The sequence below is a fragment of the Camelus dromedarius genome, chromosome 1 (assembly GCF_036321535.1).
Source record: "Camelus dromedarius isolate mCamDro1 chromosome 1, mCamDro1.pat, whole genome shotgun sequence".
NCBI lineage: Eukaryota > Metazoa > Chordata > Mammalia > Artiodactyla > Camelidae > Camelus > Camelus dromedarius.
This window is the reverse complement of record NC_087436.1, coordinates 70,069,936-70,084,937: the sequence shown is the minus strand read 5'-3', so window position 1 is coordinate 70,084,937 and position 15,002 is coordinate 70,069,936.

Sequence of the window (15,002 nt, the reverse complement as noted above, 5' to 3'; positions counted from 1 at the left end):
ATGAAACAAATAAATGAGTAAACCAATAGCAAAGCTTCAGCTCTTCCTTTACTAGAGAATCTTCAAAATCAAGCTTAATCTTCTGTTGCTTTAAGAGTAGAATGAAGGCTAAATCAGAGAGAAATGACCCAGGCACTGTATTTTGAGATACTTTTAGTGCAATGTTGATAAAATTTGACTGCTCATTGGGGATGTGTACAAAAGCACAGTGTTAAATGAGATCTAAGTAGGTTGGAAGAAAGCTTAAAAGAAAAACAAATACACCAAGTAAGCCAAGAAGTTTAAAGTTTTATCAGAAGGTTAGTCTGCAAAAAATGATTATCAACCAACACCAGAGAATGCAATCAGGAAGTCAACCAACATCCATCTAAGTTCATTATTTGACACTATATTTTTTATGTTGATAATCTAATACTCACCCAACGCCAGTTAGAAGCTCCAATATATTAAAAATAGCTTTTACTTGAAACTTGCTAGCCTGTCTTTGAAATATATTCTTAATGGTCTACAGTGGAAATGACTATGAGTTGCTGAAGCCAGGGATATCTCAAGGAGCAAGACACATTTATTTATTTCTTAATAATAAAACAAAAATTCTTCGTGAGGATGTCATATTCTGTGCCCAAAAGGCTTAAAATAAAGATTTCTCCTTGTCAGAGAGCTTGGGTCACATTTAAGCACTGTTGTAGACTTGTACAACCAATCAGCTTTGAGAAAAGTGGTTTTGCCATCACAAGAGTTTAAGGTAAAATAGCACATCCAAAGTAAAATGTATAATGTGTTATTATAGGAGCTGTCAAATCAAGTCTCTTATTATGTATAATAACAGTCCAGGAAAATGAGCTTACAGCAGTAAGATTTAGAAGATGCTTTTCTTGATGAATTTGGAGTTTTTCAAGTATAGAAACTTTGTATATGAAGATATTTAGGGAACAAAGGTGAATATTAACCATGTGCTATTGTCATAAATCATTGATCATCCTCAAAAGGCAGGCCAACATATGTATTTAGTTTAATATATTTAGTTAGTATGTATTTAATATATATTGAAAATTAATTGGAATGGTATGTCAACATTCAACTCAGTGATTTGATTTGATTCATATTATATAAGGTTACCAGAATATAGTGTTCTTTTTGAAGTCAAATATAGTTTAGTCCCTGTGGATGCAGTTATAGAAAAGAAAGGCAAAATGACAAATGAATTCTCAGCTATTCATGATAATACAATCTCGTGAAAATCTGAATTGAGAAATTCATTGAAGGAATTATGTTCAGATATCTTTAGAAATCTAACTTTCCAAAATAAAGATTTCACTTCTCAATAAATAAATAGACAGTTTTACTTTTCATTGATAAGAGCAAGCTTTGCTATCTTTGCTGAAATTGGATTCTCCTGTTCTCTGTGGCTCTGTGTGTAGTGATGATGATTGCTTATTTTAATATTGGCATTTAAATATTAAGAATTTTTGAATTTGATGCCAAAAGCTGGTTCCTACTTGGTATGACTGTGTGCATAAATTCATCCAGTGGTTGCACAAGGTGCTGTTTTTTCAAGGCATGAGAGGTGCCATGTCCTTCCTCCTGGGCCAAATAACACTGCATTTTGTAGCCCTCCAATGCCCTGAATTTAGTTCCACAAATAATAAAATTGCACCATAATAGTTGACTTTAAATTAGTCTCTAAATATCTTTTAGGTCTGTATGTGTCCAAGGAGGTGTGTAAAGGTATAACTGCTCCAAGTACCTGGCTGTCTTTGTTAGATTTTGTAGAAACTGAGTAGGAATTATGGTCCTGGGTGTACTGTGTGTATGCTGTGATGAGCTTGCAAGTGGTAGGGCACATAGTGGACAGTGTATTTATGAAGGTGAAGTGGGGATCGTGATGCTGGGTGACCCTAGTCTCTGCCTGTGCCCTTCGTGTTGAGGCTGGAGCTTTGATTTCAGCCTTAGCCATGTGGATTATTGGGGGTTGCCACTAAACCTCACTTGATTGTTTCTCTATTTACCCTTGTTCCCTCTACCATAAGGCTGGCTGGTGGTCATGAAATAATGCATGTTTTAAAAAGCCAGCTAAGCTATTGAATGGGTGAACTTTTAGTAGTGGTGGATCAGTCTGAGAAAACAACAAAGCCTCTTTAATCTTTAAAAACACTAAAGAAGTGCTTAACTCAAAAAAGTATTATGAAACCAGTCCTTTGTGCCTTTTCCTCTTTTACTCCAATTATCTCTATTTATTTTATAACTTTTCTCCTCTGAACAATTACAATTGTTTGTAAATACGTTTTTGAGCTGGCTTTAAAATTTTTTTTAATTTAGCTCTTTTTCTTTTTTTTCTTCTCTGTTCCCCTTTTTGTTTTAAAAACAAGGCTTCTTTTAAAAAATTTTTTAAATATATTTTTATTGAAGTATAGTCGGTTTACAATGTTGTGTCAATTTCTGGTGTACAGCACAATACTTCAGTCATATAGGAACATACATATATTTGTTTTCATATTATTTTTTACCATAAATTACCACAAGATATTGAATATAGTTCCTTGTGCTATACAGTAGAAACTTGTTGTTTATCTATTTTGTATATAGTAGTTAGTATCTGCAAATCTCAAAATCCCAATTTATTCCTTCCCATTCCCTTCCCCACCTGGTAACCATAAGTTTGTTTTCTATGTCTGTAAGTCTGTTTTGTAAATACGTTTGTTTGTTTTTTAGATTCCACATATAAGTGATATCATATGGTATTTTTCTTTCTCTTTCTGGCTTACTTCACTTAGAATGGCGTTCTCCAGGTCCATCCATGTTGCTGCAAATGGCATTATTTTATTCCTTTTATGGCTGAGTAGGATTCCATTGTATAAATATACCACAGCTTCTTTATCCAGTCATCTGTTGATGGACATTTAGGTTGCTTCCACGTCTTGGCTATTGTAAGTAATGCTGCTATGAAATTAAGGTTCCTTCTGGATATATGCCCAGGAATGGGATTGCTGGATCATATGGTAAGTCTGTTTTTAGTCTTTTGAGGAATATCCATACTGTTTTCCATAATGGCTGCACTTAACTACATTCCCACCAACTGTGTGGGAGGGTTCCCTTTTCTCCACAGCCTCTCCAGCATTTATGGTTTGCGGACTTTTGAATGATGGCCATTCTGACTGGTGTGAGGTGATACCTCATTGTAGTTTTGATTTGCATTTCTCTGACAATTAGCGATATTGAGCATTTTTTCATGTGCCTATTGGCAATTTGTATTTCTTCATTGGAGAATTGCTTGTTTAGGTCTTCTGCCCATATTTGGATTGGGTTGTTTGTTTTTTTCTTATTAAGTTACATGAGCTGTTTATATATTCTGGAAATTAAGCCCTTGTCAGTCTCATCTTTTGCAAATATTTTCTCCCATTTTGTACATTGTCTTTTTGTTTTGCTTATGGTTTCCTTTGCTGTGAAAAAGCTTGTAAGTTTAATTAAGTCCCATTTGTTTATTTTTGCTTTTATTTCAATTGCCTGGGTAGACTGCCTTAGGAGAACATTGCTGAGATGTATGTCAGATAATGTTTGCCTATGATTTCTTCTAATAGGTATATACTGTCTTGTCTTATGTTTAAGTCTTTAAGCCATTTTGAATTTATTTTTGTGTATGGTATGAGGGAGTGTTCTAACTTCATTGATTTACGTGCTGCTGTCCAGTTTTCCCAACACCATTTGCTGAAGAGATAGTCTTTACTCTATTGTATGTTCTTGCCTCCTTTGTCAAAAATTAATTGACCAAAAGTTTGTGGATTTATTTCTGGGCTTTCTACTCTGTTCCATTGATCCATATATCTGAAAAACAAGGCTTCTTAACCAGAATTTGTAAACCCATGAAATTATATATAAGAATTTGTTTGTGTGTAGATGCACCTTCTTTCCCCTGAAGGAGAACCTATATCCGTAAAGACTCTGTGACCTCCCTCTCTTCTCAGATCCTCTCATTGCTCTAGATTTTAAGACACTAAGAACAAAAAATTTGTTTCATTTCTTACTCTAGGTATGGTGGAAAGAGGCTGGGCTTTGGAGTTGCCAGACCTGAGTTTAAACCTTCCACAAATTATCTGTTTAACTTTCTGTTCAGTAAGATGGGGTAGTAAGTTTCTTCTAAGAAGTAATTTAAATAATGCATGTAAAGTGTCTGGCACCTACCAGGCACTGAGTGATGATCAGTGTCTGACTGATGAATATACGAAAGTACTTTTGTGGTTCCACGTTGTACTTCATAATTAAGGACCTAACAGTAATAAAGGCAGTCATAATTATCAGAGCAAGTAGATCTTCTGAACATGGCAACCATGCTGAAGTTATGTGGATTATAATTAGTAGAACTCTCCCACACTGCAGGATTACTGAACTTGGGACACTTGAGATAAAGTAGTGTGTTAGGAATCCACTATTGATGGCCAAATAGTATCTAAGCATCCACAGTCTTGATTTCTCTCTGGAACTGTTCATATAGCAAATGCTCAGGCCCTAAAAATGAGAAACTTTCCTTCATAAGGGAAGAGGAGATATAGTTTAATCTCTCACAGATTAAATGGTTAATAATATTTTATTCTACAGACACTTCCAGAGCAGACTCTTCATGCACATCCCTAGCGGAGGTACCCACCTGTCCTGCATAAGCTGTTAGAGTAGGAAATTTTCTGAGTCAGAACTCGGTAGTGGGTTTCAATTGTGGTTTCTGTGACTTGTTTTAAAATCTTAGTCAAGTGACTTAAAATCTTTAAGCTTTTCAGTTCCTCATTTGTAAAGTAGGGGAAAATAATAGTATTTTTTTCATTAGTTTGTTGAGCATTTAATGAGATAATTCATTTAAAGTTTTTAGTACATAGCCTAAATAAATGTCATAAATATATAGATATATAAATGTTACCAATTATTATAATTAGAACTTGCTCAATAGCTGCTTTGTTTCTGACCACTGACATTTCCTACAGATTTTTAAGGATGTTTCACCTCGTTGTGCTTATTTATGAAAAAGAACAAAAAGACAGAAAACAAAAACCTCCTAAGCAGAAACCAAACATCTACATAAATAGAATATAAAAAAAACTGGTTCATACAGTGTGTCAGATTTATACAGTTTAAGTCCAGCTTTTGGTCTACAAATACGAAAGTTACTCTGTGAAGCCAGTGAGTTACTGCTGGTGGGTGGTTATTTGTTTGGACCACCCTCAGAGGTAATGTTTATATGTGCTGAAGAACAGCTTAAAAATGACTAGGAATCTGAGAAGATTATCTTGTTCTCCATCTTCTCTCTTCATTCTGAGAAGAAAATGTAATCCAATAGTTAAGAACACAGGCCTTGGGTTTCAAAATACTGAATAATGTGTACCCTGAGTTTAGAGCAGTACCTGATCATAGTAAGTGCTTCATAAGGGTTAGGCGTTTCTCTACTTCTTATACTTCATGGAAGCTGGTTGTGATGGAACCAGCTTATCATGGAAATAATATATTTCTTGACCATTTATTATATTCATTGGTGATGCTTTAAGCACTTTTCATGGGCTAATTCTCACTTATTCCTCACAACAACCCTATGAGAAAGGTTCTATTATTATTCACATTTTACTGTAAAGAAACCAACATATAGAAAGGTTAAGCAGCTTATTCAGAGTTACATAGCCAGCAAGTGGCTAAAACCAGACAGTCTGACTCCAGCCCTTGTTCTGTCCTTTACTTCATGCTGTCTTGGCCTGAATTGAAGCAGTGATGTTAAGGCACAGCTTCTTTAGCTTCTTCCTTTGTAAAAACGGCTGCCATTTTTCCTATTTGGATATCTTGGTGTTAACTGTGGAGAAAAATCACAAGGAGTCAGAATATTTAGTTTCTAGTTCTTGATTGATGATTCACCAACCCTAGGAATTTGGGAATGTCCTTAGACATCACTGAGTTTCAGTTTCCTTAATAAGCATGTGCCTATTTGTTTTCCAAAGCATGTGATACTGTCTTTCATCAGCAGAGTAGAATACTAGTACGCTGGACTTTCAACCTAAGAGAACCTTAAAATATTTGCAGTTCAATTCTGCTGAAATGCCTGGTTGAGAGAAGTGGCTTTGGTAAAAGAGTGGTCCAACTATTCTCCGAGGAACTCCAAGATCTGTCCCTGAATCAAGTCATATCTGCAGTTAGGTTAGCTTAGCTTCTTTAAAGAATCACCTTCACTAAGATGTATTTACTAAAGCTCACAAATGAGAGATAGATGTAAAAAGTCTACTCTTATTAGGTTCCCAGCACATGCTGGACACAGTGCAAGTAAGTGGTGTTATGATGGTGAACACCACAGAGTCTGGAGCTATTTATCCAATAGTGGATCTAAACCATGCAGAGTCAGGAGTAATACTGCAAGGAATAAGACTGGAGAGGGTCAGAGCACATAGGAGAGATTTTATGGAAGGTGCCCCATAGTAAGTGAGATATAAATTATAACATCTGAGTTCAGGGTAGCCAGAAGAACATAGAAAAGTGTTCAAGACAGAGAACAGCGTTGGTGAAGTCTGGAGGAAGAATGAGCAAGATGAATTCTGACAACTTAGAAAAGTCTAGAATGGCTGCAGAAGAACTCCAGGGCTGAGAGTGGTGAGAGATGCGGCTGGAAGAGGGGAGCAGGGCTAGTCAAACAGAATCTCAAGCCTAGTGAAGGGCTTTTCCATAAAATATTGTTGAACACTGTACTAGATCACTTAATATGCAGTGTTTAAAACTCTACAGAGGAAATTTCTTCTACAAATTTATTTCAGGAAAAATTTTGCTGTTCTTGACATGTTTTAATTTATTTTTCTGGAGTCATTGTTAGTGGGGATATCAAGACCACTGCCTTTCCCTTCTATATCTTATTTTAGAAATATTAATTACTTTTCTTACAACTATTGTTATGATTTATTTGCTTCTTTGCCATAGCAAGATGTTTGTAACATTCTGTGTTTTTCTATCAATCTGGTTACTAGCAAAGCTAAATTTAATGCTTTTTTACAGTGGATCCAGGTTATATAAAGCCTAACCTAGTATATTTTCAGGGGCTTCTTCTTTAAGCAAAACACTACATAATTTAGGTGACAAAAATATTTCTTAAGAAATTGCAAAAAATTTCAGATTTTAAAAAGGTAACAAATAGTATAAACATCACAAAATCTGGAAAAACAGCTTAATATTTTTACGAATTGCCTGACTTCTATTATAGCATTCATACATTTGAAGCCCTGTATCTTCTCCTCTGCTCACATGTTTCTAGTGCCAGCTTCCAAGACGTAGTCATATTATCATATGATCTCTGGTCCTGTACCTTTAAGTCACATGTGGAATAAGTAGACATTGAGAGTTAGGCATGTGAAGCAGGAATATTCTTGGAAGCCATTCGTACATGAGGAGGGCTAGCCTTTTAAAAACTACATATGGAATTTATTGTGGCTCGCATAAATATATCACACTAAACTCAAAGTAAATGTCTTCCCGTGTCAACTTCCCAAAATGCCCAGGGCTATTCCAACACCATTTGAATTTGGGAGAAGGTGATGGAGGGACCATGGGAGTGGAAAGATACAGTAATTGACTCAGCCTCTGACCCTTATTGAGACTATGAACTTCCTTTCTGCTTGTGTTTACCTTGTAATGTTACTAACCTTATTACTGCTTCTTGCTGTGAGCTGTCTAAAATAGTTTTTGAGAAAAGATAGATATGCAAGTTTAATTAATGAAATAGTGACAGTAAACCCTGTCTAATTATCATTCTTTAATAGTAATAACACCTTGAAATGTATAACAAAAGTTTCATTCACTACATGCTGGGCACTGTGCTAAATGCTTTTGATGACTAATATTCACAAAATCCCTATGTGGTAGGTACTATGATTGCCCCAACCAATATTTTACTGTTGAAAAAAATGGAATCTTAATGAAGTCAAATAACTTGCCCATTGGCTAAGTGATAGAATGGAGATTTGAACTTAGGTCTGCCTGCAGTTAACATTTCCCTCTAGTTAGTATAGACATATAACATATACAGTATGTATGTTTCTACCAATGGTGTCAGGGCACTAGAGCCAAGTTTCTATAAAGGACTTCTCTGTAAAAGTGAAGTGGGATGTGAACTTATATGAAATGGGTTTGTGAAATTTCAATTCCAAATATTAGTATGAATTATGATTTTTTAAAAAGTTCAACTGCATGAAAAGTAAAAAAAAAAGTCTTGCTTCTCTTGAAAACAAGAAGCTGTCTCTTGGTATTGGCAGTGTAGTGCATACTGGGCAAGATGAGTCAACTTTTAAATAAACAGTTAGAGCAGACTAGATAATTAAGTTGAAGCTTGTTGAGTCTGTCACATCAACTTCTTACCAAACGTCATCTAATCACTTTTTTCAGAAGTGCTAGCATCTACATTGACACATCTGCACTGAAATGATGCACACATTTCCAGTGCTTCTTCCTCAGTAGGCCGATATACATGGGATGCAGCCCTCTGTTTATAGCCTTTGTGTTGTGTGGATTCCCTTTCTCATTTGCCACCACTGACATTCACCCATCTATTCACAGGGAGTGGGTCTCATAAACCTACTTTTGGAAAGCTAGACCAACGTGAAGTCAGATTCCCCGGTGCTGCCATCTGTTTGTTCAGTTTGTGACATAGGGTTAGAGTTGTGTACTTCAGATATGTTGTCTTTTCCTTGTAACTCTTAACGGTAGATATTTAACACTGGTAGAAACTGAGGCTTGGAGTGATTAAGTAACATACATGAGCTCAAGCTACACAGACAGAGCATGGGTTTGCACCAATGCCTGTCACCTCCACTTTCTATTTGCCACAATGTCGTCATCACAGGGCTGGGCAAACGCCGGCAAAAGGGGATTGTTTGACTGGAGCTGTCAGCCTTAGTCAGTTAGTGTCACCCCCCGCCACCCCCTAGGCATTTCCCTCTGTTTCTGGCCTCGGGTCTGTTTTGATTCTTCTGCTTTCCTTTGATGATGAGATCATTCTGGGCCCAACAGTGATTCAATACTTACCTATAAGAAATTTAGGGACCCAGCACAATTTACTGTTCAAAAGATAAGTAACTGAAAAACATTGGGTTTTTAACCAAATGGATATTTTTCTTTCATTGTTTTTTAGAAAAGATTTTTGTCATAGATTTCCTTTATTATAAAGTTTCCTGAAGAGAGACAAGAATTTAAAAGAGATATCATATATGTTCAGTTTTATAAGAAGTAGTTTCTAAAAGACTGGAAGATTCTACCATGAAGAAAGAGAAAGAGCTCCTCCAAATTGTAGAATCTCAAAGTCAGAGAAGACCTGAGGGTCATTTAAAGGGATGTGTCTTTGTCCTAGTTTGACAGACCTAAAACCTAGGGGTCATCCTTGACCCTTCTCCCATTCCTGGGCAAATCCAGTCATCTCTACCTTCAAAATAGATCCAGAATTGGACCACTTTGCACCACTTCCATCCACTGTGACTGAATTTTACCACCTTAGTGGTCCGTCTGCTTATTTCTCCTCTTCAGTTTATTCTCAAGTCAGAGGCCAGGGTGATACATCAAATATATGAGTCAGATCATGACCTTCCTCCAGTGGGTCCTCATCTCAGCCTGTGTTAAAGACAGTCCTTATATAGCCACAAGGCCCTGTGTGATCTGATCCCACCTCTCTGATGTCCTTTTCCTCCTACTTTGTATCCTTCCTCTGCTCAGGCCACACTGGCCTTGTTACTTTATCTTGACCATACCAGGTGTGCTTCTGCCTCAGGACCTTTGCTCTGGCTGTGCCCTTTGCTTAGAATGCTTTTTCCCCCCAGAGTCTACATGGCTTACTCCCTTGCCTCCTTTAGGTCTTCGCTCAGATGCTACCGTCTCCATGAGGTAAAATTGTAACTTACCATCCTTTCTAATGCCCTTTCCTGATTTATTTTTCTCTATTGCACTCATCATCAATTAACATATATTTTTCTAACTTAAATTTTGTTGTCTGTCTTCCTGTTCCTCAGTGAAGGTAGAGAACTTTATCTTTGTCCATTATTGAATCCCTAGCACCTAGAACATGGTAGTAACTCAGTAAATATTTGTGGAATTAAATAAAATCTGATAGCTCAACTCCCTCATTGTGCAGATAAGGGGGAATGAAGGTCTAGCGAGATTAACTGATTTTTTCAGGTTCTACTCCTGTTTAGGGTCAGTGTTGGGGGCTATGACTTTCTATTTAGTGTCCATTTCACCACATGATAATTTGTTTTGAGCAATTCTTAGCAGCTGATACCACATTCCAGGTTTGAGACTCAGTACATCACATTATGGTAATGGGAGAGGCAGTGAGCCAGAGAGAGGGGGAGAATGGGAGACAGCAGAGAACCAGAAGGAGCGAGAGGGGAGTGAGATGGAGAGAGTGACACACACACACACCCCAGGGGGACAGAGAGGACAGGCAGGAAGAAAGACTCAGAGGACAGAGATAGTCCTAACTGGATTCGTGCCTCCACCCATTCCCCGTTCAAAGACACCTTCCAACCCACCTCACTGCTATCAGGGTTAATTTCACCCAAACCAGTTCTGGTATGATGTCACCCTTCTCTGGGAGCTGCAGAACAAAGCATAAACTCCTTCGCTAGGTACACAAGTCACCATCTGCCTCCTGTTTTTCCTAACACAACACTGCAGGATACTTCCTGACTTCCCCACACTCTTGCCGTATTGTTTTATTTCCTCTCCCCAGACTCTCCAGATCTTTCTAGATATTTGTCCATCTGCACGGGTGGTTTTCTGAGCCTCAGAATTCCCTCTTTGCTTCTTCCACTTAAAACATTCTGTATCTTTTCAGAACCAGCTCAAAAATCCCCTTCTCTGTGAGACTTCCCCGTTCTCTCCCAACAGAGTCAGCTTTTCTGTCATTTGAGTCCTTATCTCAGGAGCAGCATTTGCCACAGCATCTGAGTTACCTTCTCATCTTGGCTTCCTCATGTCTCTGGTGGCTAGCACAGTACCAGGGCCTAGTAGGTACTCAAAATGTGTAGGCTGAATGAATTATGTCCAATCACAGAAACTTAACTGAACTTGGCTCTTGTGATAAGTGGTTATGGGCAGTATGAAGTAGGGGACCATGTAGATGTAGCTGCTTATACAAAATAAGTTAGGCTATTGCTTACTTAAAGCCTCTCTTGTGGCTCTCCTGCTTTCCAGGAGATAGATAGGTAACCACCCTCAGCACCGGCATGAGGTCTTTCACAAACATATGTGCTTGGTGCTAACATTCCTAAAACTGCAAAAAAAAAAAAAAAAAAAAAAAGAGAGAGACAAATGCTATGTTTTAACACCCAACATTTCATAAACTTGGCTTGAAAGTAGCTGACTTGGCATATTTTGGCATGGGATGGATACAAAAGGAACCCTCAGAGAGCCAAGACAGAGGGATAGTCTATCAGGTTTTCTAACTTTCTTTCTTCCTTTTTTATTGCCAAGGTTGTGACCTATAGTGACGCTGTAGCTTCTGTCATCTGGGACAACCTTCCTTGCTTCACGGACGTAGCATGGCCCTAGACAGTCATGCTGAAATGAAGTCCAATTTGTGCTAGACACATAACTCCAGGGTTGACCTTTTTATGTCAGTTCTTCTAGACACATCTTTAAATAACACCCACACATTTCTAGTTTGTGATTAATTAGAATGTAAATCCCTATCCACTCTGGAAAACCCACAGTCATTTCCTTCACTGTGCTCACTACAGCTTATCTTTAAGTCATTATCAAACCGGTGGTTAGGTAGGTCTCTGGGCAGAAAGATGCTGAGCCCTGGGAAAGACGAAAGTGCAGGGAGAGAGCTGAAGACATCAGCAAACGGCGTGATGACAGACAGCTTCGTAATGATCGTTTCTAAAAGCTGGGAATTTAGTTTCTGGCGTCTGGCTTGTGGAGTATGATTGCTGGTACTCCTACTTTCCCCCTAGACCTAGTGTTTATGGAAGAAAGGAACGGTCTAAACTTCAGGTTCTGTGTCCCTCTTTGCAAGATGCAGCTCGGCCTGTGTGTTGATATCCTTTGACTGGTAGCCACGTGCAGTCTATACGGGTCGACCCTTCAGTTCGAGCAGTTTTGGACAGAAGTGGAACATTCCTCGGAATTCAAAGCTTTCATGTCTTTGAGACTTGTTTTCTCAAAAAGAGTATTTTCAAGTTCTAATAAAATTTAGGCTGTGAGTCTGAGCCAGTTTGAATATTTGCTCCAACTCATTCATACAGTACTATAGTGGGAGGTAGTTAAATGATTAGACTTTGGGCCGTCTGAGTAACAGCTGAAACTGTAGGCAGAATTTTGTAAGTTCTCTCCTTTTAGTTTTTTGGGAAAGATGGTTCATAGCTTTCATTTGATTCTCAAGTGAGTGCTTGAGGGCCGTGGAAGGTCTGTGTGTGAGAGCGCTGAATGGGAAATCTGAAGGCTTGTTTTTTTTTAGCCTCTGATAGCAAGTAGAACTTGAAAAAAGACATTATTCTTCTTGGCATTAGACTCCTCACCCATAAATGAGAAGTGAATTAAGTCAGTGTTTTCCCAAACTTTATTCATGTACATAGTCACTTATGTACTACTGCCGTTGTGATTGTTGCCATATCCTACTCTAATTTGTGCTATTTAATTACTTTTTAGAATTCAAACACTTAAAAAATAAGTTTTATTTTACAAGGAGCCTTATCTTTGCACCTGTAAATGGAAAACCAGCAACACTTGATGTAAGTGAAATAAGGCTATTCATGTACTACATAAAAATTATTGTCTTTACACCAATTGCAGGTGTGCCACACGTGAGACGCATTGTCATAATGGATCTATTATGTTTACTAGTCCAGATTCACTCCCTACCCTTCTCCACCCAGAAAGGCCCAGAAGACACTTGACTAAGGCATTATGAAGAGCTCTGTGGTTTTATCCTCCGTAGGGCAGATATGATGATGGGAGCTGCTGCTTTGGAATATCAGTGGGAAAAATAGGATTCTGAAATAATTGAGTCCAGGTGGTGATGCTTATCCCTCAGAGTCAAGGAGGATGCAGTTTCCATGGTAAACCACAGGATGGAGTGGTAGTCAGGGTGCTTTGACCAAGTGATGACTAGTAGATCATGGGTGTCTAGAAACCAGTAGATGGACATCCTGTTAAGTGCTGCTTGCCATAAAAAGACAAAAGGATTCTAGGTTCACTGAGCCTAACTCAAGTCACCACAGTGGGATTCACAGTCTCTTATCTAGTTCCCAGACCTAGAGACCCTCAGTCTAGGGGAGACAGGGTCCCTGTGAGAAAGACCACATATGTATATTATAGAAATTTTCCTAAGTCTTCTCTGGAGAAACCTGAAGCAGTTTACCATGGGGACTGTGTAGGGTGGACTGGGAAAGAGAATACCCAGACTTTCTGGAGGTTATTAGGTAGTGGTTCTGAACCCCCAAAGCCTTCATCATTTATAAATTAAAGCTCATAGAAGTCAGACTTGAGATGGAATCTTGGTCCACGTCTAATGGTGGGTCCAGTGATCTCTCTTGCGGTTATTTCCCCAGTCCCAGAATGTGTAGTGAGAGTAGATATGCCTAACAACTGGCTGAATTCCACACTGATTCTGACACCAGTGGGATGAAAGTTATAATGGTGGGCAGGTCCCAGTGGAGGGAAGTTCTTGAAACTGTACTCCGTTCCCCAGCCCTCTCTAAAAGACGGTAAGTCCTGTAGGAGGAATGATAGGGATGAGCATTATCAATGAAGGCTTCAGAGGTACAGGGAAGGGAAGGTGTCCTACCACATCCCCATTTAACTCACTTGTTTGGCTGATGCAAATGCTAGATGGGTCATGGGGACACAATGGATTACTGCAAAGTCAATCAGGTGGTGATGCCAGTTGTAGCTATTATTCTAGATGTGGTAGCTTTATTGGAAAAAAATCAGCATAGCCCATGGCACCTCGTTTGTAGTTATTGATCTGGCAGATGCTTCCTTTCTATTCCAATCAGTGAGAAAAATCAGAAGCAGTTTGCTTTTAAAGGGCAGGGATAATACAACCTTAAACTGTCTTGCCCCAGGTCTGTGTCACCTCTCTTGCAATCTGTCTTAAGATAATCCTGAGGGTCCTTGATCATCTTTATATCCCACAGGAAACCATGCCAGCCCATTACATTGAAGACACAATACAATCGGTATGGATTAGCATGAAGTAGCAAGCCAGAGAGTGGAAGATAAATACTGCAAACTTCATAAAAAAGTTCATCAAGAGGGGCTGCTGACATTTCTAGAGGTCAGGTAGCCTGGAGCATGTCAAGATAGCTAAAGTGAAAGGCAAGTTGTGGTAGCTTGTACCACCCTAAAGAAGAGAGAAGCACAGTGCTTCTGGACTTCTCTGTGTTTTGAAGACAACATATACCATATAGTGTATAATTTGAAAGGTTGCTCGTTTTGAGCGGGACTTAGGTCAAGAAAGGGGTACATGCTGTAGCATAAACGTCCCTGTCACTTGGGCACTATGACTCAGGGGCCCATGGAAATATTTATGGCTCTATGGGACTTCTGTCAAGTCCTGACAGGAGAGTAAGAGCACAGAACTTTAAGGGTTTTTTTTCTGTGTGTGTGTGTGAAAAGAAGTTCTTGCCTTGCTACTGGACCCTAATAGAGACAGTGTGCTGACTTGGGGATGCCAGGTGATTATACTATATGAATTGCCTATCTTGAACTAGGTGGTTTATGATCCACTGAACCATAAAACTGAATGTAAACAGCAGCTTTCTAATGTAAGTGAAAATGACCAGATTTCAGGTCTGGAGGCCTCAAGTAATTTGCCTAAGCAACAGGTTCAGACTTTCACATACTTCCTCTTTATAACTTTAATGCTTTTTCCTCAATCTACACATTTGGCTTCATGGGGAGTTCCATATGACTGGAATAACCAGATGTCTGAGTTTGCCCTAAATAGTACTGGTTTACACCTCTTATCCAACGTTCATTCATCATTTGTGACACTACTT